The following is a 27,124-nucleotide window of genomic DNA, read 5'->3' on the forward strand; positions in this document are numbered from 1 at the left end:
CCAGTGGGCGTGGGGAGGGAGGGTGCAGAGGGCTGGGGAGGGAGGTGCAGCGGGTGCATGTGTGATAGACCCCAGTCTGCCCACCTAGAGTCTATCCCTGGATGGGGTGGCTAGATACTGGGGCACAGTCCCTGGATGGGGGGGAGGGTTGAGTGTTGGGGAGTAGTCCTTGGGGGGCTGAGGAAGTTGATGGGGGCAGTACCTAGGTGGGGGACTGGCTACAGGAGGGAGCAGTCGCAGTGGGGGGGGGCATTCTGCCCTGGATAGGGCACCTGCCTCTGCAGGATAGGCACATGTACCAGCCCAGTGTTTGGGGGGCGGGTCTGGAAGCTGGGGGGGATGGACTGTCCCAGGGGGGTTAGGTGATGGGGAACCTTTCCTGGCTGGGGTGGGACAGTCTGGGGAGGGGCTGGGGGGCTGGGTGCATGAGGGGCAGTCCCTGGCTGGGGGGGTGCCCCCCACTGAGCAGGGCTTCCTATTTACAGGCAGGCTGTGCAGCCGTGCTCTCCAGGAGCTCAGCTCAGCCGCACCGCCAGTAGCAGTGCGGAAGTGAGGGTGGCAATACACCATGCCATGCCACCTTTACAGTAAATTAATTAATTTTAACAGTTAATGTTTTCACTTACTTTGCTAATTTAAAATGCTCTTGGTAGACATTTGCCAGTGTTGAAATGAAAAGTACTATGTCAATTTGAATCATATTGTTATCATATAACAAATACTAAACCTTATTGTTTCTGTAGATGTACAGGTAGTGTGTGTGTGTGTGTGTATATATATCTATATATATATATATAGATATACACACACACACACACTACCTGTAGATCTACAGAAACATAGATAGATAGATAGATAGATAGATAGATAGATAGATAGATAGATAGATAGATAGATAGATAGATAGATAGATAGATAGATAGATAGGATGTGGTCCACATAACACAGAGAGCTGCATATGCGGCCCACAATGGTAAATAGGTTGAGAACCACTGCCTTAATAATGTTAAATGATCATTCTAAAAGGAGGTAGGAGAAAGGATCTTGACTAGCCAAATGAGGGTGGCTACAATTATGAACAGATTTTGGTAACTTTGCCTCTGACTGAATGAAGAGGGGAGGTTCAAAGCTAATAGGTGGTTGCTAGACTGACCATTCTATTTACACTTTTATTCAAGTTCTTTTAAGATGACAAATTCTGTTCCGTGCAGGTTCTTATAAGGTGACATCTTAGTGCTCAGAATTATTAACAGTAGTCACTGGAAGAAGAGACTAGAACTCCTGGTGTTCTGCCTCCCAATCCAATGCACCTTGCCCAGGCTACAAGGTTTTTTGAAATGGAGGTAAAGATGGAATAGAAACATTACTCAGGATAAAAAAAATTACATTTTGAGAGACTGAAATCGAAGTGCAGTTAATGGCGTGCAACTCCAGCTACCCTTTCTAAAATTACAGGCTTGCTAGGAGGTTAGTTTTTATTATTAACTAGAAATTACAGTATGTGGAATTTATGTAAAGATTATGCACTGATTTCTGTACAAGATACAAAATACAGACAAAGCCCCCCATCGTCTCTTGTGCTTACAATGTAAAAAACAGACAGATCGGTGACAAGACATGCTCTGAAGCACCAAGGAGAAAATATCTTCAAATTTTGGTTAGTCTGTATTTTTTTTAATTATAATTAACTAATTACTTTCCTTAACTACTTTCTTTGATGCTTTTTCTCCACTACAGTCCCCACCTCCTGGCTTTAGATCCAGGACAGAGGAAAGATTCAGTCAGGAGAGGTGTGGCCAGCAGAGAGGAAAGGCAGCTATGATGATCTAATACCTGCTGCCTTCCAAGCAGCGGAAGAAGCTGGCAAGATTAGAGGAGCCGTTTTGAATTCTGAGGAGAATCAGAAGATTGTCTGGATGCAAGATTGGAGACCACTAGCCCCATTCTTTGATATATGGAGAAGGAATAAAAAGAAATGGAAGGAATCCACTCCCCAAAATGCACAGGGGAGAGGCACAGGGCCATGGGAACTAGAGAGAGTGTGAACTTTTACGACAACTTTTTTTGCTCCACTATAATTTTTATTTTTTTAAAAATATCTTTTGCATATCTAACTTCTCCTTGATTACACATTGATCCAGATGACTCTGAACTTCCCTGAACCTTTGTTTGTAGTGTACAGTAACTCCTCACTTAAAGGCATCCCGGTTAACATTGTTCTGTTGTTACGTTGCGGATCAATTAGGGAACATGCTCGTTTAAAGTTGCGCAATGCTCCCTTATAATGTTGTTTGGCAGCCGCCTGCTTTGTTCACTGCTTGCAGGAAGAGCAGCCTGTTGCAGCTAGCTGGTGGGGGCTTGGAACCAGATGGACCGGCAGCCCCCCTATCAGCTCCCCGCTCCCTTAAGTTCCCTGTGTGGCAGCTGCCCAGCACACTGTCAATTGCAGGCAGTTCAGCTGTCCCTCCCCCCGCTGCCATGTGCTGCTCCTGCCCTCTGCCTTGGAGCTGCTCCCTGGAGCCTCCTGCTTGCTGGGGGTGGGGAGGAGAGAAGAGGGATGCTGATGTCCGGGTGTCCCCCTCCCCCTGTTCCCCGCTCCTGTACCCCTTCTCCATAGTGTGGGGGGAGGGACATGACAGGGCTCAGGACGGAGGGAGCTTCAGCTGATGTTTCAACTTGCTGATCTACTTAAAAAGGCAATGTACTTAGAGTGGGATCAGCGAACTTAAAGGGGCAATGCACATCTCTCTCTCTCACACACACGGTGTCTCTCTCTGTCTCTTTCTGCCATGCTGTCTCCCCTCCCTCCATTCGTGGTGCCTTGTAAAGTGTGAGGCTACATTAACAACGTGTTAACCCTTGAGGGCTCAGCTGAGTGCTAGTTCATCATTTAGCAGTAAGGCATTCCCTGGGAAATATCCCACCCCTCTTCCAGCCTCTGATTCCACCACCTCAACCAAGCTTCACAATCATCATCTTGTGTACAGTATTAAATTGTTTGTTTAAAACTTACACTGTGTATGTGTGGGTGTATATATATATATACACACACACACACACACACACACACAGTCTTTTGTCTGGCAAAAAAGGTTTCCCTGGAACCTAACCCCCCCATTTATATTAATTCTTATGGGGAAACTGGATTCACTTAACATCGTTTTGCTTAAAGTAGCATTTTTCAAGAACATAACATAAAGCGAGGAGTTACTGTAATACTCTCTCTCTCATTTACAGACAGACATAAAACAAAAGCTCATTCCCAAGCTAAGAAGAATTTATAGTCTCCTCTGAGGCTGGTGCCAGTATATTCTTGGAATCTCAAAGCTGCTCTTAGTGAACCATCTTATTCCAACCGTTTCTCTCAAATGCACTGGGTGAAACACAACCCTGATGTAAGCAGGTGCAATTATAAATGAATTGCACCTTCTCACACCAAGAGTGGAATTCCATCAATCTGAGACGCAAGAGACCAGAGACTACTCTACAAAGACAAATCTTCTGAAGAGTTCTGAAAAGAAGTTCTTATCACACATGGCCTCCAGAAGTCAGATTTGTTAGGGAAGACCCCAAAGACTTGACTCGCCCATTTAAGCAGATGTAAGGAATAGCTAAGCTTTCAACAAAACCTCTTCCAAAAAACAAAGAATGGAAGGAGAAATAATTGTCATGATCAAGAAACAGAAGGAAATTCTGAAGGATCAGAGAAACCTGGGTTTCAAACGCTTCTGTTCAAAACCAAATCTAACATGTAAGGAACCATCCCCTATCTAACAAGCTCTCCAACGTAGGCCTAAGGGAAATGTGTTGCAGAGAGCAAGCCATAAGATGCACAAGAACTAAAGAGCAGCTGGCAACTACACCTCTAGCCCGATATAATGCAACTCAATATAAAATGAATTCGGATATAACGCGGTAAAGCAGTGTTTCGGCAGGGCAGGGCTGCACATTCCGGTGGATCAAAGCAAGATATAACGCGGTTTCACCTATAACTCAGTAAGATTTTTTGGCTTCCGAGGACAGCGTTATATCAGGGTAGAGGTGAATGTTTAATATCTTGTTTCTCAATGTAGAATTAGATATGAAACAAGGCTCTAAATGACAAATTCTTCGACTACATACTAGAAGGGCCACCAGTAATCTGCTCTGCACATCTCAGTAGATGTTGTTTCATACCTGGCTGTAGAATGAACTCTCCTTTTCAAAGAGACATGGAACTGCTCCCAAATTGTTTGCCTTTGTCACACAAGATTTAATCCATCTAGCAATGGTAGATTAGGAGACACTCTGAGGCTCTTTATATGTGGGATGAAAAGGAGGAACAGGGAACCAGCAGTCTTAAATTACTGCATTCTAAAGCAAATAAAAATTTTTAGCGCTGTGGCGTCTAGACAGTGCTGATTTCTTTGTCTCTCAAAAGAGGGATTAGGACAGAAATCTGGCAGTACTATTCCTTGTTTAATATGAAAGCTAGAAGACACTTTGGGCTAAAGACTTGGCACAATTCCAGTAACTATTTATTGTGATGGAACTGAAGAGAAGGAGATCTTGTAAGACAGAAGAGTAAGAAAGATTTCTGCTTAGCAGTCACAGCAATTAAGCAAGCGGTCTTGATGAAGAGGAAAACACATTGGAGTGGAACCCAAAGGCTCAAAAAGCTGGAGAGAGTAATTTCAGGACTAGGTCAAGACTCCACGGGGGATTACCTGTCTAATTTGAGGCTTAATGCTATAGACATCCTTAGAGAATCTGATCAGAGAGATTCTACTAATGTCATGGACGACTCCATAAAGCCTTTATTCCCAAGCACAGGCAAAGCAAATCTTTTTTTCAAATTGCTTGGGGTCAGGTCTCAAGTGGTAGAAATGGCACTAACACAGAAGAAAAATACTTTTCTTCCCCACTAAGAGAAAATATTATGTAGCATAGCTACAGCATCTTGTAGGATAGTCTAGGTTTAGTTGATCCTGCCTCAGCCAACAGGCTGGACTTGATGACTTCTCAACGGCTCTTCCATCCCTACATTGCTATGATTCTATGCCAGGGGATGGCAACCTTTCAGAAGTGGTGTGCCGAGTCTTCATTTATTCACCCTAATTTAAGGTGTCGCGTGCCAGTAATACATTTTAACATTTTAGAAGGTCTCTTTCTATAAGTCTATAACTAAACTATTATTGTATATAAAGTAAATAAGGTTTTTAAAATGTTTAAGAAGCTTCATTTAAAATTAAATTAAAATGCAGAGCCCCCCGGACGGGTGGCTAGGACCCAGGCAGTGAGAGTGCCACTGAAAATCAGCTCATGTGCCGCCTTCGGCACGCATGCCATAGATTGCCTACCCCTGTTCTATGCAATATCTAAACTTCAAACAGCAAACTACTCTGCCCTCAGGTTTGGAAGAAAGGAAGAAGTGGGTTTTATACAAGTTACCCTAACAAAAAGGCATTCCTTTTCTCTCGAGACCACTTCCACCATAATCGGAACCTGTCTGTCTAGGCTCCCCTCCCCAGTTACTGTAGTATCTGAACACGTAATACCCTGGAAATTGAAAAATGGGCTGCTCATATTTGCAATTACAGAAAATACTCATGTGACTCCACTAAGGGAATCTGCATGTAAGACATGCTACAAGTCTGCTGTAGAAAAGTGGGTCCAGTGAAATCCCTGTTCATATCATGAATTTCAGGGATTCATTTTAATGCACAGCTTCAAAACAAAACTAATTAATCAATTTACGGTTTCCAGTACTGGGCAAGAAATGGGGAGGAGACAGATTGCAAGTCAGAGATAGTGACAGTAAATGTAAAACATTCACACTGTAGGGATAGTCCTCCAGAGGCTGCAGACACTAAAAGAAGACAAGTTTATGCACATCGGACCAGGTCTGTCATGCCATTCAGTAGAGGGCAATGGTGCATATACACAGATGGATAAAAGTATAGTGTGTTATATAGGATATCCTAGTAGACAATTTTATATTAATAAAGATTTAAACAAAAGCCTGCTTACTCTTTTGCTTTTGCCTAAAGCTGTGCTAGAAATGGTAATCTACACTTCTACCCCAATATAACGCGACCCGATATAACACGAATTCGGATATAACGCGGTAAAGCAGCGCTCCCGGGGGGCGGGGCTGTGCACCCCGGTGGATCAAAGCACGTTCAATATAACGCAGTTTCACCTATGCGGTAAGATTTTTTGGCTCCAGAGGACAGCGTTATACCAAGGTAGAGGTACATTAGACAACACCTTGCCTGAAAGATGACTACTCCAAGGATTTTTTTCATGTGCAAAGAGAATGATAGTAAGGAATGATAAACAGTACTTAAAGGTAAACTGATCTGGGGTTTTTTTTGTTTGTTTGTTTTTACCAGAATCTGAATTCAGGCTCTAAGCACTGTGTTTCTTCTCCAACCTATGACATCACTAATGTCAATAGCAGATCAGATCATGCAATGGCATTCCTCACTCCATTTTAAGCATTAATGGTATCTGCTGTAGCAAGAGACCCAGAACTTTGGGAGCCTAAATTTAGCTCAGTCTTGGTAGATAAGTGAAGGATGAACAAAGTTCACATAATTGTGTTTTTAAATGTGTTTGTAATTTAGCTTTATACATGTTTACTGTTAATATCTCAAAGCAACATAGTTGAAAGGAAATTTCAATTCCCCTTTAGGATTATTATATAGAGATCACTTAATGTTTAGATTAGATGCAGCTCCAATCTATACAAAGCCCTCTGCAGCCACATCCCCAAAAATGAACATTCTGATTCCCAGCTGTACAACAACTGGAGAGTGATACACACGGCAACTGATTTTCTCTGAGGGACTTGGTACTTCCTACTTTATGTAATTTATCTATTCAAATGTGTTTGCTGTATCTATTCTAGGGTCTAAACTCATTACAAAAACTATAGAACAGTGTTGTTAAAATATTAAAGCAGGGCAAAAACTGGACTAAACCCACAGATCATACAAGACCTCCTATGTCATCTTCCCAATACACCTTGCACTCTTCTCTCATTCCTTCATCAGTCTATTTAAATTAACTAAACACAGAAAAAAAGTCTTAGGGTATGTCCTCACTACCGGCTGGATCGGCGAGCAGTAATCAATCCAGCGGGGATCGATTTATCGCGTCTAGTCTAGACGCAATAAATTGATCCCCGAATGCTCTCCCATTGACTCCTGTACTCCAGTTCGTCAAGAGGCGCAGGCAGAGTCGACGGGGGAGTGACAGCAGTCGACTCACCGTGGTGAAAACACCATGGTAAGTCAATTTAAGTATGTAGACTTCAGCTACGTTATTCACGTAGCTGAAGTTGGGTAACTTAGATAGATTCCCCCTCCCACCCAGTGTAGACCAGGCCTTAGAGATTAGTTTCTCCCCATCTTTGCTAAATGTACTATATGGCCTGCCATGCAGTCAGGCCTACCTGTGTTTTTTAAAAGGAAGAAAGAAAAATAATTAGTTTGAGAGTTTGTCCAAAAATATATTTAGAACAGGCATTAACCCTCTGAAAAGACATGAAAGGTCCAGTGTTTCCAACTCTCATGATTTTATCACAAGTCTTGCAATATTTAGTGTTTTTCTTGAAGGCCCAGTTCCTGGAATCAAGTAATCATGTGCATCCACAGAGGCACTATTGATAGCACCAGATATGATCCTAAGCAGATCAGGAGTGATTGCAAAGCTCTGGGAGCTAGGGTGAAGGAATCCAAGGTATAGGCTGCACTCTCATCCATCCTCCCAGTTGAGGATAAGGAACCACATAGGACCACATGCATTCTACAGATGAATGCATGGCTACACAGATGATTTCAATGGGAGGGCTTGCCATTCTGGGATGGAGGTCTGCTGGGAAGAGATGGGGTCCACCTAACCAAGAAGGAGAAGAATATCTTCGCACACTGACTCGCCAACCTAGTTAGGAGGGTTCAACTAGGTTCAAAGGGGGCAAGTGACAAAAGCCCACAGATAAGCATAAAAAAGGGAGATCTTAACAGAAGGTTAGATGTTACAGGGGGCATGGAAAATTACAATAGGATTATAGGAGTAAGGAGTGAAATCAGTGGGGGAATCTACTCAACATCTTAGATGTCTATACACAGATGCCTGGGGAAAACAGGAAGAACTGGAAGTACTAATACATAACCTAAATTATGACTTAATTGGCATCACAAAAACTTGGATATATCTCCTGACTGGAATATTGGTATGGGGTATAACTTATTCAGAAAGGACAGGCATGGAAAAAAGGGAGGCAATGGTGCATTATACATCAAGAACATATACACTTGTTCTGAGGTCCAGATGGAGGCGAGAGGCAGATCAGACCAGGGAAAATATGCGTGACATCAGGGTAGGTGTCTACTATAGACCACCAAATCAGGAAGAAGAGGTGCAGATGGCATTTCTAGAACAAACAACAGAAATATCCAAAACGCAAGACCTGGTAAGTAATGGGAGACTAACTACCCCAAACATCTGTTGGAAAAGTAATACAGCAAAACACAAAATTACCAGTACGTTCTTGGACTGTATTGGGGACAACTTTTTATTTCAGAAAGTGAAGGAATTAGCCAGGAAGAGAGCCATTCTAGACATGATTCTCACCAACAGGGAAAAATTGATTGCAAAACTGAAGATGGAAGGCAATTTGGGTGAAAGTTATCATGAAATGATAGATTTCATGATTTTAAGGAAAAGAAAGAGAGGATAAGGTCCCATGGGAAGGAAATCTAAGAGAGAAAGGAGTTCAGGAGAGTTGACAGTTTCTCAAGGAGACAGCATTAAAGGCACAACTGCCAACTATCTCAATGCAAAGGAAAGATAGGAAAAATATTAAAAGGCCAATATGGCTCCATCAGGAGCTCTTTAATGACCTGAAAATCAAAAAGAATCCTACAAAAAGTGGAAACATGGACAAATTGCTGAGGAGCACAAAAGGATAGCAGACGCATGTAGGGTCAATATCAGAAAGGCGAAGGCACAAAATGAATTACACCAAGCTAGGGACATAAAAGGCAATAAGAGGATGTTCTTTAAAAATATTAGGAGCAAGAGAAAGAAGAAGGAAAGAGATGGTCATCTACTTTGTGGGGAAGGAGAGCTAACAACTGATGGCATCAAGAAGGCTGAGGTGTTTAATTCCTATTTAGCTTCAGTCTTCACTAAAAAGGTTAATGGTGACCAGATACTCAACACAATTCATATTAACAACAAAGAGGAAGGAACACAAGCCAAAATAGGGAAAGAATAGGTTAAGAATATTTAGGTAAATTAGATGTATTTAAATCAGTAGGGCCTGATTAAATTCATCTTAGGATACGTTAGGAACTAGAGGAAGCAATCTTGGAACAATTAGCAATTACATTCGAGAACTCATGGAGGACAGGTGAGGTCCCAGAGGACTGGAGAAGGGTAAACATAGTACCAATCTTGAAAACAGGGAACAAAGAGAACCCAGGGGATTAAAGACCAGTCAGCCTAACTTCGATACCTGGAAAGATAATGGAACAAATTATTAAATTAATTTGTAATAATCCTATTATCATCTAGATGCTAAGGAATAGCCAGAACGGAAATGTCAAGAAACAATCATGCAAAACCAACCCAATTTCCTTCTTTGACACGAATGCTGGTCTAATAGATGGGGGGAAGCAGTAGAAGTGATATATCTTGATTTCAGGTTTCAGAGTGGTAGCCGTGTTAGTCTGTATCAGCAAAAACAACGAGGAGTCCTTGTGGCACCTTAGAGACTAACACATTTATTAGGGCATAAGCTTTCGTGGGCTAAAACCCACTGCATCTGATGAAGTGGGTTTTAGCCCATGAAAGCTTATGCCCAAATAAATTTGTTAGTCTCTAAGGTGCCACAAGGATTTCTCATTGTTGTTGTTGTTGTTTAATCTTGATTTCAGTAAGGGTTTTGAGACAGTCCCACCTGACAGACTCATAAACTTGGGAAATGTGGTCTAGATGAAATTATTATAAGGTGGGTATACAACTGGCTGAAAGACCATACTCAAAGGGTAATTATCAAGGGTTCATTGTCAAACTGGCAGGATGTAGCTAATGGATCCTGCAGGAGAGAGTCCTGGGTTCGATACTACTCAAGATTTTCATGAGTGACGTGGATAATGGAGTGGAGAATATGCTTATAAAATCTGTGGATGATACCAAGCTGGAGGTGTTGCAAGCACTTTGGAGGACAGGATTAGAATTCAAAACAACCTTGACAAATTAGGTATCAGAGGGGTAGCCGTGTTAGTCTGTAGCCACAAAAACAATGAGGAGTCCGGTGGCACCTTAAAGACTAACAGATTTATTCGGGCATAAGCATTCGTGGGTAAAAACCCACTTCTTCAGATGAGATATGTCCATACTACGAAATTAGGTCGATTTTATAGAAGTAGATTTTATACAGTCAATTGCGTATGTCCAAACTAAGCGCATTAAGTCGTCAGAGTGCGTCCTCACTACCGTGGCTAGCATCAACTTACGGAGCGGTGCACTGTGGGTAGCTATCCCACAGTTCCTGCAGTCTCCGCCACCCATTGGAATTCTGGATTTAGCTTCCAATGCCTGATGGGTCAAAAACATTGTCGCGGGTGGTTTTGAGTACATGTTATCAGTCACCCCTCCCTCTGCGAAAGCAACAGCAGACAATAGTCTCGCTCCTTTTTTTCCTGGGTTACCCGTGCAGACACCATACCAGGGCAAGCATGGAGCCCGCTCAGCTCACTGTCACTGCTGCTGTTGTGGGCAAGTGTACTGTGGGGGCTGCTGTGATCCAAATAGCCAATGCAATCATTGACGTTCTGTTATCAAGGGTAGTGACTCTGGGAAATGTGCGGGCCTTTTTAGATTTTAGGTGCATCATATTCCTGTCCTTTGTTGCTGGTGAAGAAGTCTTGCAGCCGTACATTCCAGTCCGGTTGGCGCTGTAACACCCCATAGCACTTCTGTGGCTGACACATGTAACAGCTCCAGGGCTCTTGCTCTTTTGCCTTGGCCGAGGTACCTTGCCCTACCCAGACTTCCAAGCATTCGACACAGAAGCACCTGCAGCAGCTGGCATTGCTACACAGCAACAGCTCCTTGCCTTCGCAGCAGGCGGTGCAGTAGGACTGCTAACCGTCCTCGTTGGACATGTAGCTTGGCCAGGGGTTCTGGGAACATCTTCCCTGGCCAGCTCCGAGCAACGTCCAGGGCATGGTGTACAGCTCCACCGCTTCCGCTGCAACTCTGCTCTCCTGCTCCCCAGCGACAAGCTTGGGGATCCGTTCTGGTCCTCCTGGGTGCTGCTGGCAGCAGACGGTGCAGTAGGACTGCTAACCGTCCTCTTCCACCGCTTACACTGCAACTCTGCTCTCCTGCTCGGGGGATCCGTTCATGAAGCCTGGACAGTAGTAAGGAGCAGTTCAACTATAGGCTGAGCAAGTGCAGAATGGTGGTAGAATGTGCATTTGGACATTTAAAAGCGCGCTGGCGCTGTTGGTCAGACCTCAGAGCAACCAACATTCCCATTGTTATTGCTGCTTGCTGTGTGCTCCATAATATCTGTGAGAGTAAGGGGGAAACGTTTATGGCGGGGTGGGAAGTTGAGGCAAATCGCCTGGCATCTGATTTTGAGCAGCCAGACACCAGGGCGATTAGAAGAGCACAGCAAGGCACGCTGCCCATCAGAGAGGCTTTGAAAACCAGTTTCATGACTGGCCAGGCTTCAGTGTGACAGTTGTGTGTGTTTCTCCTTGATGCAAACCGGCCTCTTTGTTGATTTTAATTCCCTGTAAGCCAACCACCCTCCTCCCTTCGAAATAAAGTAACTATTGTTTTGAAACCATGCATTCTTTATTAATTTAAAAAAAAAGAGAGAGATAACAGACAAGGTAGCCCAGGTGGGGTGGGGGAGGAAGGAAGGACAAGGCCACATTGCTTATTGTAGCCACACTAAAAATCAAACTGTTTGAATGACAGCCTTCTGTTGCTTGGGCCATCCTCTGGCGTGGAGTGGAGTGGCTGGGTGCCCGGAGCCTCCCCTGCCGCGTTCTTGGGTGTCTGGGTGAGGAGGCTATGGAAAATGGGGAGGAGGGTAGGCAGTTATACGGTGGATGCAGCAGGGGTCTGTGTTCTTGTTGGTTTTCCTGCAGCTCCAACAGACGCTTCATCATGTCCGTTTGCTCTCCTATTAGCCTCAGCATTGCGTCCTGCCTCCACGATTCGCGCTACCTTGTGAAAGAAACGAACTCCACTCCTATATATTTAACACATTTAAGTCCCTCTTGAAGACCCACTTCTGCCCTGTTGTCTACAGAGAATCTAGATGACATGTATAAAGCAAAGAGGAAAAAAAAGTATGTTTCCTATTGCTTGTGCCCTCTGTCGGTACATCTGTGCAAGGTCCCCAGGGCAGAGACCATTCCTTCTTGCCTGTCTCGAAAGCAACTAGCAACTCAAGGACATGACCTTAAACTAATAAATAATAATAATAAATGAATACTACTACTACAACAGGCAAAGGGTTAATTTTTAAAATTCCTTTAGAAATGCAAGTATTTCAGAAATGACAAATTATAACGGTATCTAACTGAACAGGTTTGGTGGAAGTTTTGCTTATTATAAAAATTTAGCCTTTGCATCATGAAATTTGCTTTCAGCTATTACTAATTTTCTCCTTCGGTACAAAGGCCATTATTTGAAAGAGGGCGAAAAACCATTAACAGTTGTTTACATTCAGAAAATGAAAGCACAAATAGGAGGGGACAATTATGCCAATGAGCAAGAAGATAATAATCAGTATGCAACTGCAAGCACAAAACCTCCATGTACTTAAGGCAAAAGCTGACAGTGAAGCAGCATGTGCAATTGGGGGCATTTATAGAGGTGCACATTCGCGCAGCATAAGCCATCTATTTTAATTGCATCAGACACTTCTAAAAACAAGTGCGTCTTTTTGCATCATGGCTCCTAATAGTACTCTTAAAACACACACTGAAAAATCTAGTTTATACAAGATTTGGTAGATTTACTACTGATTCTCCTTGTCAACCTCACTGAGAAGTGCAACCCATCAGCCTTGACGTGAGGATAGAGAAGAATCTCCTGCAAGTCCTCTTGCCTGCTTTGTTATCTCATTATTTCCACTGAGAAATTTGTGCTCCACCAACATTTAGAATTGGGCACCCAAAAATTGCCATTTGGTTCCCTGCTCATGGATTTAATATCAATTTGTTCACCCATGTAGCTGTCAAAAATTTAAATTATGACTTGCCAAGAAAACTGAATGACAATCATAATTTGCCTTTTACAAAATAACAAAGGTTTATTCCTTTGACCCTAAGCTTTCGTTGGACTGGGCTGAAGGATATGTTAATCATAACAATTTGAAGTGGTTCTGAATTTTCATTTTTCATGACAGCAAGACAGGACAACTTGATGAATGGCATCAAGCAAGAACTCTAAGCAGCAGCGATAATGGTGAGAAATTCTAAGCCCCGGTCTTGCTTTATGACTTCATAAGGAATGTCAGAATTATCAGCCACCCAATCTATTTCCATTTCCAAGTAGATACATAAATACAATAGAACATAAGCATCAATTCTTCTGAATAATGAGAATTTTTCTGGTGGCAGTGAGGAGGTGCAAGGCTAAACTTGCAGCAAGAAGAGCGAGGGAAGGAGGTTGTGTGAAAATGGTATGTACCAACCTATAGAGAATGCATATATGGAAATAAATCTTACAACACATTTACTTTATTACTTTAACTATAGTAGATCATGACCAATGAAAGGAGCCCAAAACCTTTCAAAATAATATTTATGGAAGAGGACATCAGCTTGGCAGTGAATCTATTAAAAAAAAATCTTCAGATTTAGTGGAAGTCTTCTTTTAAACGACAGAAGTGGAAGATCATAGAATCTTAGAAATGTATGGATCATAGAATCTTAGAAAGGTCTGGAAGGGACACCTTGCACTATGGCAGGGCCAGCCCCCTGCACCGAGGCAGGACTACGTAAACCTAGACTATCCCTGGAAGGTATTTGTCCAACCTGTTATGAAAAATCTCCAATGATGGGGATTCCACAATCTCCCTTGGAAGCCTATTCTAGAACTTAATTAGAAAGTTTTTCCTAATGTCTAACCTAAATCTCTCTTGCTGCAGATTAAGCCCATTACTTCTTGTTCTACTTTCAGGGGACATGGAGAACAATTAATCACAGTCCTCTTCATAACAGCCCTTAATATATTTGAAGACTTATCAGGTTCCCCCCCAGTCTTTTCTCAAGACTTACATGCTCAGTTTTGTTAATCTTTCCTCACAGATCAGGTTTTCTAAACCTTTTATCATTTTTGTACCATCTCACTCATTTTAGGACTCCCTAAAACTATACGTAGCTTAGTGATCCATTGATGCAGAGTATGTGTGGATTTCCTTAAGCATGTTTGTGTACCTTTAAAAAGCATTTCTGTATTGGGTTACCACTAACAAGTTAACCTTTGCCCCAGCTACCGCACAGTATTACATACTAATAAAAAGGAAATAATCTCAGTAGCTGAAATGCCACGGTGTGGGGACAACTATGGGCAAATGTCTTTTTACTGGCAAGCATTAACACATGTGAACGCAAATTCAATCCAATTAAGAAGCAACATTTTTCTTTTATAAACAGATGTGATCATTTATACCAGAGCTGAGTGTTGCAGGGGAGGGAGGAAAATCTTAAATCATATACATAAAGGCAACATCAAAACCAGTTCCAACTCTATTCTTTTTTGGAATCAACAAGTTTAATTTATGGAGGTTTGTATGGAAAACTAGACTAAAATTTAATTTAATTTTAATTATTTGTTCTTAAACTTTTGTCCAGCACCCAGATAGATAGTACTGAGTGACACAGAAACTAAGCTATATCGGCTTCTGTTCACAAATCAAATCGCTTAGTACTTTTCCTGAATATTATGCTTGGAGTTCCTAAGGCCCAGCTGTACTTCCTGGCTTGCAAAAAACCTGGAAGAAGGGGGCAGTTGAGGGACTATGGTAATTTAATTGTGGGGCTTGTTAGATTTCTATTACACAGATGTTGCTGCTGAGGCAGCACTCACTGGGTAAATGCCAGAGTCTATTTATGACCAATTGTAATGTTCAGAATGTGTCCAGGACACTGAAAACTTAGGACAGACCCTCTTACATAGTTACTACAAATCTAAAATAACTAACAGATTACCAGGAGTTTGCAGCGCCTGTGAATTAGGAGAAAAATTCTCCACTAAAGTACATGTAAATTTCACCAAACTGATTTACACCACTGTCCAGAGAAAAGAAAACTTGAAAAAAGTATGTGTAACTCATCTTAGGTCTGGGGCCCTGGCTCCCTCAGCCCAATCATTATATTTCACACTAAACTCTCTCTAATTACACAATCAGGCATAAAAAAAAGTCAGAGATACAGGCCCTTTAACAAGCTTAGGCAAAAATCAAAAGCCTACAAAGGGCTAAATCAAAAGCTGTCTCACTCCAACTCAATTCTTTCTGCAGTCAACCAAGACTAATTAATGCTTTTAACATCAGTTTACCCCTTGTGCGCTATAAATCAGAACATACAGACTTTATGGGTTAACAATAGAATTTGTGAGAGGAGTAGCTTATTAACCAAACTCACAAATTCAAACGTACTTAATAAAAAACAGGTATATTAAGCAGCATTGTATGTGACCTACAGAATTATCTGCAGGCTATACACAGAGAACATGCATTTATCAATACAAACAAGGCTAACACACCAGGAAGAGGCGGTAAATTACACATCAGATATAAAGGCCACTACCTCCAACCAGGCTTTTGTATGAGCAGCTATGTAGGATGTGCACTGTGGGAAGGCACCATCAAAAGGTATGTACAGCCTTCTGAACCTTTTGCTCTACAATAATCCTAGCCACTTAAAGGCTGCAAGTATTGAGAACACTATTGTACTTTTCTAGAGAAATAGGAAATCAGTATTCAAGTGGATCTCCCACTATGCTATATTCAACAAGGCCTCTTAGTATTTTCACAGTATGTTGCATTAGCTTTGAAGAGATATTTGTGCAGTTCTGATTAGGGTTTTGTTTTTCCTCAGAAAATTTACACTTCCTTTAAAAAAAAAATGACTCAAAGCCCACACACAATGGGATTCAGTTCCTAATGCTATAGTCATGTGGGATTCTCAGAGTCTGTATGCCTAGTGAACATTAAATCTGGTCTCAGAATGAGTGGAGCTCTAATCACAAGACTACACGATAGGCACATGGCAGCTCAGGGGCCAAAGAGCAAGCAAACTGGTGGTACTGAACTCACCAACCCTTTAGAGATAAGAAAAGGAAGCAATGGGAACCTCTTCCCACCAATAAGCCATAAGGGTGGGAAAGAGGGGGAACATTATCTTATCCCACACCCAGAAACCAGGATATTAAAGAAATACTGCACTGAAAAGAGAACCCAAAAACAACTTTGGCGCACACACTCAATAATTCACAGTACTGTAATATTTGCATCATCCATCAATAAGTTATTTAGGCGTGTGGGGTCACAAGTAGGTGACAGGTCCATAGTACTAAGAACTTCTTGTGTCCAATATTCCCTACAGTTTATATCTGTAACCTTATTAAAGCAATATTCTTTTTGACAGTTTCTGACATTTGATGCTTTTCATTCTTGTCATGGGAAGCCTCATTTTACTAACTCTAGCCATTTCACTTTTTTTTTTTCTTCTTCTAACAACTATTGTATGGCAGTGGTATTCAGCCATAAAGAAATGGAAAGTCACTATGTTAACAAACTGAGTTGCAGTGTGCCATAAAATAATCATTGTGGGATGTCCAGAGTGATGTTTGCATCCTGATATTTGATTATGTTGTATTCCTGTAACACAGCATCATCAAATATTATGGACAAGCAGAGGGCACCTTCAGTTTAATCAGGTCAACTAAGGAAGAGATGGTAAGTGGTGAAGGCTAGCTTAGGAATCCACAATCACAGTTTATGTGCTGTATAATTATCCTATGCATCTCACAGTCACAAGATATTAAGGCAAGAGGCTTAATATCCTTTAAAGGATTAGAAGCAAATAAGAATAGCATTTGCAAGGATAATAAATAGGATAAAATATTGGGTCTATCTTCACGCATCAGGGTACAAGTTCATCACCAGCTAAGGTGAGGAAGAAATTTCCCCCATGTGGTATCTTATTGCATATCTAGGTGTATCATGGGAATTTCCTTCTACTAAAACATCCAGCATTGGTCACAGACAAAGGACCACTGGTCTTTTCAGGAATAAAGTTCCTATGAAGCAAGAAGTGGCAGACTAGTTACAGATTCCAAAAGCTTTCAAAAACCCTAAGGTTTTTTGATGCTTGGGGCAAATTGGACAAAATCCAAGAGCTAAGTCCTCAAAGGCCTAGAACTGTGCTAAGCAGATTTACTTTCAAGGACGCCTTACCTTCCATGACCTCCAGAATGCCTGAGAAGAGGAAGAAGACAGAGTCTAAGAGGGAATGAAGAGCAGCCATATTCTTCTAGCTTGATCAACATGGCCTCTGCTTTCTTACCAAAGATGCTCCTTCTGTCATATAAGTAGTCATCAAGCTATTGATGCAACTCTGGCTGAAGTAAATGCAAGAAAGCACGCTTGAGGGTTCTATTCCTAGAACAGCCATAGGTGCTGCCACATCCCCTGGCTTAAAGTGCTTTTCATCACATACAGAGTTTACAGTTTTGTTCAATGGCTCTCAGCACACTCACTAAACAAATTGTTGCTGCTGTGTAGAGATTTATCAATTTTCTGGCCTTTACAAGTCAAATTGATAATTCCCCACACAGGACTGGTTGGTTTTGATGCACATGGCAAGTCCGCTTTTTCTTCTACCCAACTCCAACACATGCATCATGACACAGGGACACCAAGCTGGGAGCCATACCAATTCTCTATTTGTCCACTGTTGTCTCCAATACTAAACTCTTGAAGCAGCTGGGAGTAATAGCAAAGGTACATATGCTCCACCTGTGTAGATGCCTCAAAGGTTGAATGAGTATATAGCCACATTTCTATCACATTCTTCAGAATCTTGTGGATGAGTACAGCCTCAAGATTCACAGACAAGTTCATCTGTAAGAGCTCCTTATTTGTCCTGGAGTCAGTACTGTGCTCTAAGGCTACGTCAAGACAAGGAAAATAGGTCGTTTAAAAATATTAGCTAACTTGTTCTATAACACAACCTATTTTCCTATTCTAGACATGGCCTAAAGGCAATACTGATCCATCCCTTATAGTCAACAGAACTAGATTCCTCCAGGAACAAGTTTGAGGAATCTCTCCTCAGTTTCTAAGCAAGTTTAACAGATTTAAAAGGACTTTGACCCATCTAGCCCTCACCTATGGAAATCATCTTCCATATCACTTTTCCCACCCAAAGGAAAACACCTCCTCCAAAGGAAGGTAATACAAGAACACTGGAGCAGTAGAGCATGGAAGAGTTGCTTGCCAGTCAGGGAACGGGAACCAAGTTAGGTAGTTACGCCACAACAGGCAGTTATGCACCAACTGCTGATGAGACAGTTCATTTGAACTTTAGCTCTGAAGCATTCCAAACCTAATAAAGCAAAGCAGCATGGACCACAACATCATGAAATTACTATATTGCACTTACTGTCAGAGAAAAAAAAACAGTTACTCGCCTTCTCATAACTGTGGTTCTTCAAGATGTGTTGTTCATGTCCATTCCAATCAGGTGTGTGCGCACCGCGTGCACAGTCGCCAGAAAGTCGGGTCAGCTGTGGAACCTCCTGGAGTGGCGCCTTCATGGCACTCAATTTATGACCCTGCCGACCCAGCCCCTCCTCAGTTCCTTCTTGCCGCCTACTATGACAGAGGAGTAGGAGGGTGGGTATGGAATGGACATGAACAACACATCTCAAAGAACAGCAGTTACAAGAAGGTGAGTAACTGTTTTTTCTTCTTCTAGTGCTTGTTGATGTCAATTCCAATCAGGTGACTCCCAAGCTCTATCATGAGATGGGGTCGGAGTTAAGGAATCGCTGATTGGATCACCGCTCTGTTGAATGCTGCATCATCGCTGGCGTGCTGGGTAACAGCATAATGAGAGGTGAACGTATGCAGAGAGGACCATGTTGCTGCCCTGCAAATTTCTTGTATCAGGACCTGGGCCAGGAACACCGCTGACAAGGCCTGTGACCTCGAATGTGCCGTAAGTGCCGGGGCTGGGACCTCGGCCAGCTCATAGCACGTGCAGATGCAGGGTAGGATCCAGGAAGATATTTTTTGAGATGAGACTGGGAGTCCTTTCATCCGGTTTGCCACCGCTACGAACAGCTGGTTCGACTTCCTGAACAGCTTAGTGCACTCGATGTAAAATGCTAGTGCCCGCCAAACATCCCATGAGTGTAGCCTCTGCTCACGGTTACTGGCACGAGGCTTAGGATAGAAGACAGGCAGAAAAATGTCTTGGCTAGTATGAAAGAGTGACACTACCTTGGGAAGAAAGGCTGGGTGAGGCCTGAGTTGCACCTTATTCTTGTGGCAGACTGTGTAGGGTGGATCGAAGATAAGGGCCTTTAGCTCTGACACCCTCCTGGCTGATGTGATGGTGACCAGGAAGGTTACCTTCCACACTAGATAAAGAAGGGAGCAAGTCGCTAGTGGTTCAAAATGGGGCCCCATTAATTTGGAGAGGACCAGATTGTGGTCCCACACCAGGATAGGTTGTCTAGTCTGAGGATGTAGGCATTCCAGACCCTTGAGGAAATGGCCTACCATGGGATTAGCAAATACGGATCTGCCGGTCACTCCTGGGTTGAAGGCTGAGATAGGAGCGAGATGTACCTTGATGGATGACACTGCCAGGCCTTGATGTTTCAGATACAGAAGGTGCTGTAGAATGAGTGGTATAGACGCCTGTAGAGGAGGTATATGCTGCTGGGCACACCTGGGACAAAGATGAGGAGGCCAGAGGTGGTACAGGGTCCCCCTGACCCTCCAGCTCCCTGACCTCCTCCAGTTCAGCATCTGAGGCCTCTGTGGCAACCGTAGCCAAGGTGGCAACAGCCTGGCCTTGTAATGGGTCGTGCCTCAGAGTTGCCTCGCCGGCAACCTGGGCCGGCTTTGGGGCTTGTGCCAAGGTCACCTCGGATCCATGGGACGTAGGTCGATCCTTGACTGGGATGGTCGGTGCACCAAGGCCACCAAACGGGAGCCCCTGGAAAAGGAGCCCTGGGCCCAATGGCAAGCCCAGGGGGTCCAAAAAGGCCATTACCCAAGAGGCAGCCACTGGGATTGCCATGCCATTGGTGCCTCCCTTTGTCGCTTGTCGGATCTATGCCTGCTGCAACGGGAATAGTACGAGTCACCATCCGAGTCCGAAGACACGGATCTTGACTGTGATGACCACAGTGGCGCTGTATGGTACTGTGCCAGGGACCAGTGCCAAGTTGATGATGCGGGGGACTGGTGTAGAGATGCCTGGGCCAGGGACTGCAGAGAATCCAGTGCTGGGGAGCAGTGCCTGTCCTCTCTCGGAGCCGGGGATCGGTGCCACTCCCTCATCGGTGCCGGGGAAAGGGAGCATCATTCTGCTGGTGCTGGGGAACCCCTCACTGAGTCCGTTGACGGAAAACGGTGCCTTGTCAATGGTGATCTGGAGTGGAGCCGAGGTAAATGGTGACGGGCAGGAGAGGGTGACCGCCGCATCATGGCCAGCTTGCCCCTAGATGGCACCGGTTGCGGTGGTGCCAGGGGCGTCTCTCTGACCACCAGGGGCTAAGGAGCTGTCATTGCTATTAAGTCTCTGGCGACTTCAAAAGTGTCCATGGTGGAGGTAAACCCAACTCCTCCACCTGGCACTGCCCATCCTGGGAGTCGCTGTGCGCTGGACTCGATCGTTCCCCCGTGGGAACTGAAGTTGATGGCGCTGACTCTTGGTGCTTGGACGCCGAGTGCTCCTTCACGGAATGCACTGGTACAGCACCTGCAGGTCCCGCTGCTTTTTGCGCTGGGGAGTGTCCCCTGCTGGCTTTCTATGCCGCTTGTACGGCACTGGTGAATGCAAGCGGCGCCGAGTCGTCTGTGCATCATGCAGTGCTGGAGAGGCGCCAGTGCCGAGGGTCTTTTAAACTAGAGTTCTTCGTTGGCACCGTGTCACGTACCAATGTCAGGGCACTCCGTATGGACGCGCTTCGTGCGGGGTTCTGGTGGTCCGCAGCAGACTGGGGACAAAGGGCGGATTCCATGAGCAACTGCTTCAATTGGAAATCTTGCTCCTTTTTAGTTCTGGGGCGGAAAGCCCTGCAGATCTTGCACCTGTCTGGTGCGCCTCCCCCAGACAAGTCATGGGCGTCGCTCGTTGGCATATGCTTGCTTCAGATTCCACAGGGTTTAAAGCCTTGGGCTCACAGCATACCCCAGAGCCCAAGGGAGCGGCGGCTTAGGATTGGGGAAACCCTGTTCCCAAACCTCACTATATATACACTAACAACTAAGACTAACTACAATGAAACTAGGCTAAGCTAACTATATGAAAGAACGCTAGGCAAGTGATCGCAATTCCACCGACGGTCACTGGTGGTCAGAAGGAACTGAGAAGGGGCCGGGTCGGTTGGGTCATATATTGAGTGCCATGAAGGCGCCACTCCAGGGGGCTCCATAGCCGACCCGATGGGAGCTGCTAAGGGAAAACTTTCCAGTGACTGTGCACGCGGCACACACACACCTGACTGGAAATTACACGAACAAGCACTCGAAGAAGAATCACTGTTAGTGTTCATGAGAATTAAGCTCATAAATCTCCTGTGCATTTTGAAGTGCAGACCAAAGAGTTTGAGTTTAAACAAAGCCCTGTAACCATACGCCAAATTGCATCCACACACATTGCATAAGAATAATATAGTGTAAAAAATCACTAGAAATGTTTATTAAATCACTGACAAAGACAAGACGGATTTTTAAATATACATGGATTTTTTTTGTGACAATTGATATAAAAAACAATTATTTGAAAACCATTTTGTTTATTTCCTGCTTAGTAGCTTTGATCCAAAAAAATCCCAATTAACTCTGAAGCGAATGGCTGGAAACAATATTTTAAGGAACTTTCAGATCTCATTCAGGTCTAAAGTACTGCCCAAGAAAAGGCTCAAACCATCAGTGTTCCTTTCCCAACAACCAACTCTATTAACCCGCTTAAAAGTGGTATTTTTTAAACTGTGCTTTCACTTTGTTAACATGTGAAATTTTTCAAGATTCTTTGAAATACAAAACAATGTCTTAGGGTAACATGACCTACACACAGCCGACTAGGCAATGGTACTCATGCAAGGTTGTAATCCTCAGCTATCCAGTCAGTCTACTCAGGAGTAAAGCAACAGTCATTCTTACTCACTGGGTTGAAAACTTCAGAATAGTAAACTAATGGTAGTGTATCTTTATTTCCCAGCAATAATTTACTCCAAATTCTAGCGGGCCAAGAACTAAAATCCTTCATTAAAATTGATTTACCAAAGAAGTTTATGCCAGGACAAGGCTGAGGTAATGATCAGAGATGACTCAAAGCCAAGACCACAAAGAACAAATAATTTTAGTAAGCACATTTCACTACAACTTCATTTTGTAACGTTTTTCATAAAACGTATATTCAAAATAGAATTAAAATCTACATTAAGGTTGCATAGTTAAACTGGAAATGTACACACTAAGATGGCCATAGCAATGTTAATGCTATTATTGTTTGTATTGTGGTAATACCTAAAGTCTCGGTCAAATCAGGACCACATTGTGGAAAGCACTGCACAAACACATAACAAAGAGATAGACCCTACCCTGAAAAATTTACAACTGAAGCATACAATATGACTCAACAGTTGGGTACTACAAACAGGTGGGAGCACAAGGTAACAATGAGATAATGTTGGTCAGTAAGAAAAGCAGTGGTCTGAGCACACCCACTGCCTAATAATTCTCACAGTTTTTGTACGTATCGTGGCAAAGGAGCATTTTAAGGAGAGCTTTGAAGGAGGACAATGAAGTGGCTTTGCAGATGTTTATGGGGAGCTACTCCCATGCATGAGAAAAGATAGAAGAAAGCACAATAGGTCTGAAAATTCACAAATAGGAAAAAAAGACTTGAATCACTGGCTGCACGGTGGTGGAGGTTGGCATCTTAATACAATACAACCGATGATAGGCATGACAGGGATAGGCGGCAAAGAGCCTTGGGAGTGAAGGCAAGTAGTCTGTGTTTGATTCAATGGAGAAGTAGGTACCATCAGAGGATGCAAAGAGATTATTGTTGAAGCAATGAGCCAGGAATATGATCTTTGCAATAGCATTTTAAAATGGATACAAGAGGGGCAACATGGAATTTATCAAAGCTGGAGAGGAAGAAATGTAGTAGTTGAGATGTGTGAGAAGAAGGGCCTGGAAGAAAGATTTTTGTTTCTTGATAAGGTGATGTGATTCTTGTTAAATGTTGAGATAACTACACTTTTTTTTGTTATATGTATACCATAAAATATACATGATTTGGCTCTAGAAATACCACTTACTTTTGCATTTCCTGACATTTTATGATGACTGTGTGACATTTACATTGCATTTGTAACGCCGACAGACCCTGGTCATCAGCAGACTGGATTTAACCTGGGACCTTTGAAGCTTAGTGCATGAGCCTCTACTGCAGGGGTAGGCAACCTATGGCACGCGTGCCAAAGGCAGCACGCGAGCTGATTTTCAGTGGCACTCACACTGCGTGGGTCCTGGCCACCCGTCCGGGGGGCTCTGCATTTTAATTTAATTTTAAATGAAGCTTCTTAAACATTTTAAAAACCTATTTACTTTACATACAACAATAGTTTAGTTATATATTATAGACTTATAGAAAGAGACATTCTAAAAACGTTAAAATGTATTACCGGCACGCGACACCTTAAATTCGAGTGAATAAACGAAGACTCGGCACACCACTTCTGAAAGGTTGCCGACCCCTGCTCTAATGCATGAGCTAAAAGCCAACTGGCTCTTAGCTAAGGCTGTAGAGCAGACTCATTTTCTCTCTCTCTCTCTCTCTAAGTGGTCTCCATGCCACTAGTTGGGACAAAACACCACACCCAGAAGGTGTGTGGGTTACATATTCACATTGGTTTTTGCACTTAATTTCCCTTTTTAAAAAAAAAAATTGCCTGTGCTTAATAATTGAATGTGCTTAATATATGTGCAAAGCGAAGTGAATGGAGTGCAAGAGTACAGAGTAGCCACCTTTGCTGCTGCTATTGCCAAAACCCAGGTCGAGTTGAACAATGCTGGTTTGAGTGGGGAACAGAACACATGTTTCTGCTGTTATCTCTCTATATTGGAAGCTAATGTTTGGTTTTTTTTGTTTTTTTTTTTTAAAGTTAAAGGTCAGAATACATAGAATGCAGCAAAAAATGCAGGAGAAGCAAACAGGCAGAATCCTCTCTCTCTCCCCCCTCCAAAAAGCCTGTAATTTTCATCTATTCCTAAGTAATGGCACATTTGGTTCCGCTGCATAATCTATTGGTATCTAGAGGCCTTAAGCAGGTCAGGTCTCCCATCATGCTAGGCACTATACAAACAAATAGTAAAAGGACAGTCCCTGCACCAATTTACATTCTACATTATTGGCAAAGCTTTCGTTTAAAAATAAGTTTGTCTTTTTCTATTGAAAAGAAAAAGCTGTTACAATGTAAGCCATCAGAAAACTGTTTGCCAGCAAACCATGATAGAAATAAATGGGGAGTAACTCTGCTGCTAAACCATTCACCCCAAAGCCTTACTGGGATCATCTCATTGCCACTTGTAAGCATGGGCAAGGGTAGGTTTTTTTCCATTTTTATTTTTAAAAAACAAAAACAAAGTTTAAATTCTGTGTTAGTACAACACTAAGGCTTCCCAATTAAAACCACAAAATGAGGAAATGCAAACATTAAGGTTCTAATAGCAGTGCTAACCTCGACTGTGTTACACATACATAGCATGTTCTATTTCCAATTTGCTGATTTAAAGTAAAATACAGTTTAATCTATTGCACCATTTTTTGTCATAAAATACGCACCATAAAGGATGAAACTGAGTTAAACAACACTGCTATTGGATTCTTACCTTTCGCATTTCTTGACTCTGTGACTAACTGTTCAATATTAAATGTAATACAGTTCTATATAATACAAATAAGATTCAGGTGGGCAGTAAACACTAGCAATTTAAAAACAGTCTGCTCCTGGACAAATTTATTAAGTGCCTATCCCTTTAATTTTTCAGGTTGGTGAGGGACAGGGTGGCCAGGTGCCCAGTTTTCGAAAGTCTGGTCGAAAAGGAGACCTGACAGTGTCCGGTCAGCTCTACTGACCGGACACCCAAAGTCCAGTTACTGTGGGCTTGGGAGGAGCTGGGTGATCATCTTCACCAGCTCCTACTCAGCTGAGGCCACCTCCTACCTGCGTTGGGCAACTGCAGCTCCCAGCCTTGGCAAAGCAGGCGAGTCCCTCCTGACCCGGGGGGTTGGGAGGGGATATGCAGTGAGTGACGGAGGGAGGAGGGAAGAGGAGTGGATGGGGCGGAGCCTCAGGGGAAGAGGTGGGGCAGGGGCAAGGCCTCGGGGGGAAGAGGCAGAGCAGGGGAGGTTCCAGCACTCCTCCTGGAGTGTCTGGTTTTAAAATAGGAGTGTCTGGTTTTAAAATATTAACAATTTGGTAACACTATGGCGGAAGCAGGAAGAAGGATCTAATATACGAGTCTAGTCTACAATGGTGCAATCTGAGGGTGAGGGTAAGCCATTGGTCTGATACCTCTTGTATATGAATTTCGTTGTGCTGAAGATAATCCAGATAGTAATCTGCCTAATGCTGCAGGGCACTTAGAGTCTTCACAGCATTCCACAATTCTAAAACAGCAAAACAAAAGAGAATTATAAGATTTCACAGCTGAAGAGCACTCCTATCAAACAGACAGCATCAATGTTTGCAGCAAAAGGGTGGGGAAACAAGCACAGAAATGCTCTCCATGTGCACCCCCAACAAAGGGAGAAACACGGAAGTTTAAAAAGTACAGCCTGTAAGGAAGAAGGGAGACACACCAGATGGGACCACTACCATAGCCAACAACCAGGCTGGGAGTGAGATGCCAAGGTTTAAATGGTTACCGAGACTTTTTCCACCTATTATTAGGCAAATCGACATTATGCATGGGTGTGGTTTGAGCATTGGCCTGCTAAACTCAGGGTTGTGAGCTCAATCCTTGAGTGGGCCACTTAGGGATCTAGGGCAAAATCAGTACTTGGTCCTGCTAGTGAAGGCAGGGGGCTGGACTTGATGACCTTTCAAGGTCCCTTCCAGTTCTAGGAGATGGGATATCTCCATTTATCATTATCATTATGCAATTTTTAAAGGCACTTTTATTATGTATCAAGACGACCTCAAGGTATGTACCCCTTGAAAAATGAGGTTGGTTGTTTTTGCTGTTTGTTTTTCACCTTAGATATATCGAAGTCTTGATATCAAGGGGTGTAGTGGATTCTCCATCACTTGAAGTCTTTAAATCAAGTTTGTATGGCTTTCGGAAATGATATGCTCTAGCTCACCAAGAAATTATGGGCTTGATGCAGGAATTACAGTTTCATTCAGTATGGCCTATGCTATTCAAAGAGGTCAGACTAAATGATAAATTATAGTCCCTTATGGCCTTAAAAATCTATGACTTCTCTATATTTTGCTGCAGAAGGAGGGCAGCAGATTTAAATCGGTCTTTTAAATCACCAAGTACAATCACAATTTTAATCAGCAAGCAGGAAACCTTGATTTAAATAATCTATTTGAATTTGTTTTTCATTTGTACTTTTTAAGTTATTCCCCTAAATAAATGCTGATTTTCACTGGTTGGTAACCATTAAAACATGTTATAACCAAATATATCCTGCACACTAAATTTGGTGCTTCTTTCTGATAACCAGAAGGCTACATAGCATCTACACACATTTATTTAAGCAGTTCTATAACCTAACATACATTTAATCAGATTATTAACTTTTAGATATATTATGTTAGAAAATGGTAAATG

The 27,124-nt window shown here is 42.9% G+C and overlaps 1 protein-coding gene across 17 annotated transcripts in view; it reads right to left on the minus strand.

The window, feature by feature from the left end:
• Positions 1-27,124, minus strand: part of FAM168A (family with sequence similarity 168 member A) — a 328,051-nt gene that overhangs the window by 230,067 nt on the left and 70,860 nt on the right. For 11 of the 17 annotated variants that reach the window (XM_065581797.1, XM_065581799.1, XM_065581795.1 and 8 more), the window contains one exon: positions 25,858-25,952. The exons of the other annotated variants lie outside the window; for them this stretch is intronic. The gene's annotated coding sequence lies outside the window, so the exon portion shown is untranslated. The remainder of the gene's footprint in view (positions 1-25,857; positions 25,953-27,124) is intronic. 17 annotated transcript variants of the gene reach the window in all.

This window comes from Chrysemys picta, chromosome 1 (genome assembly GCF_011386835.1).
Source record: "Chrysemys picta bellii isolate R12L10 chromosome 1, ASM1138683v2, whole genome shotgun sequence".
Taxonomy (NCBI): domain Eukaryota; kingdom Metazoa; phylum Chordata; order Testudines; family Emydidae; genus Chrysemys; species Chrysemys picta.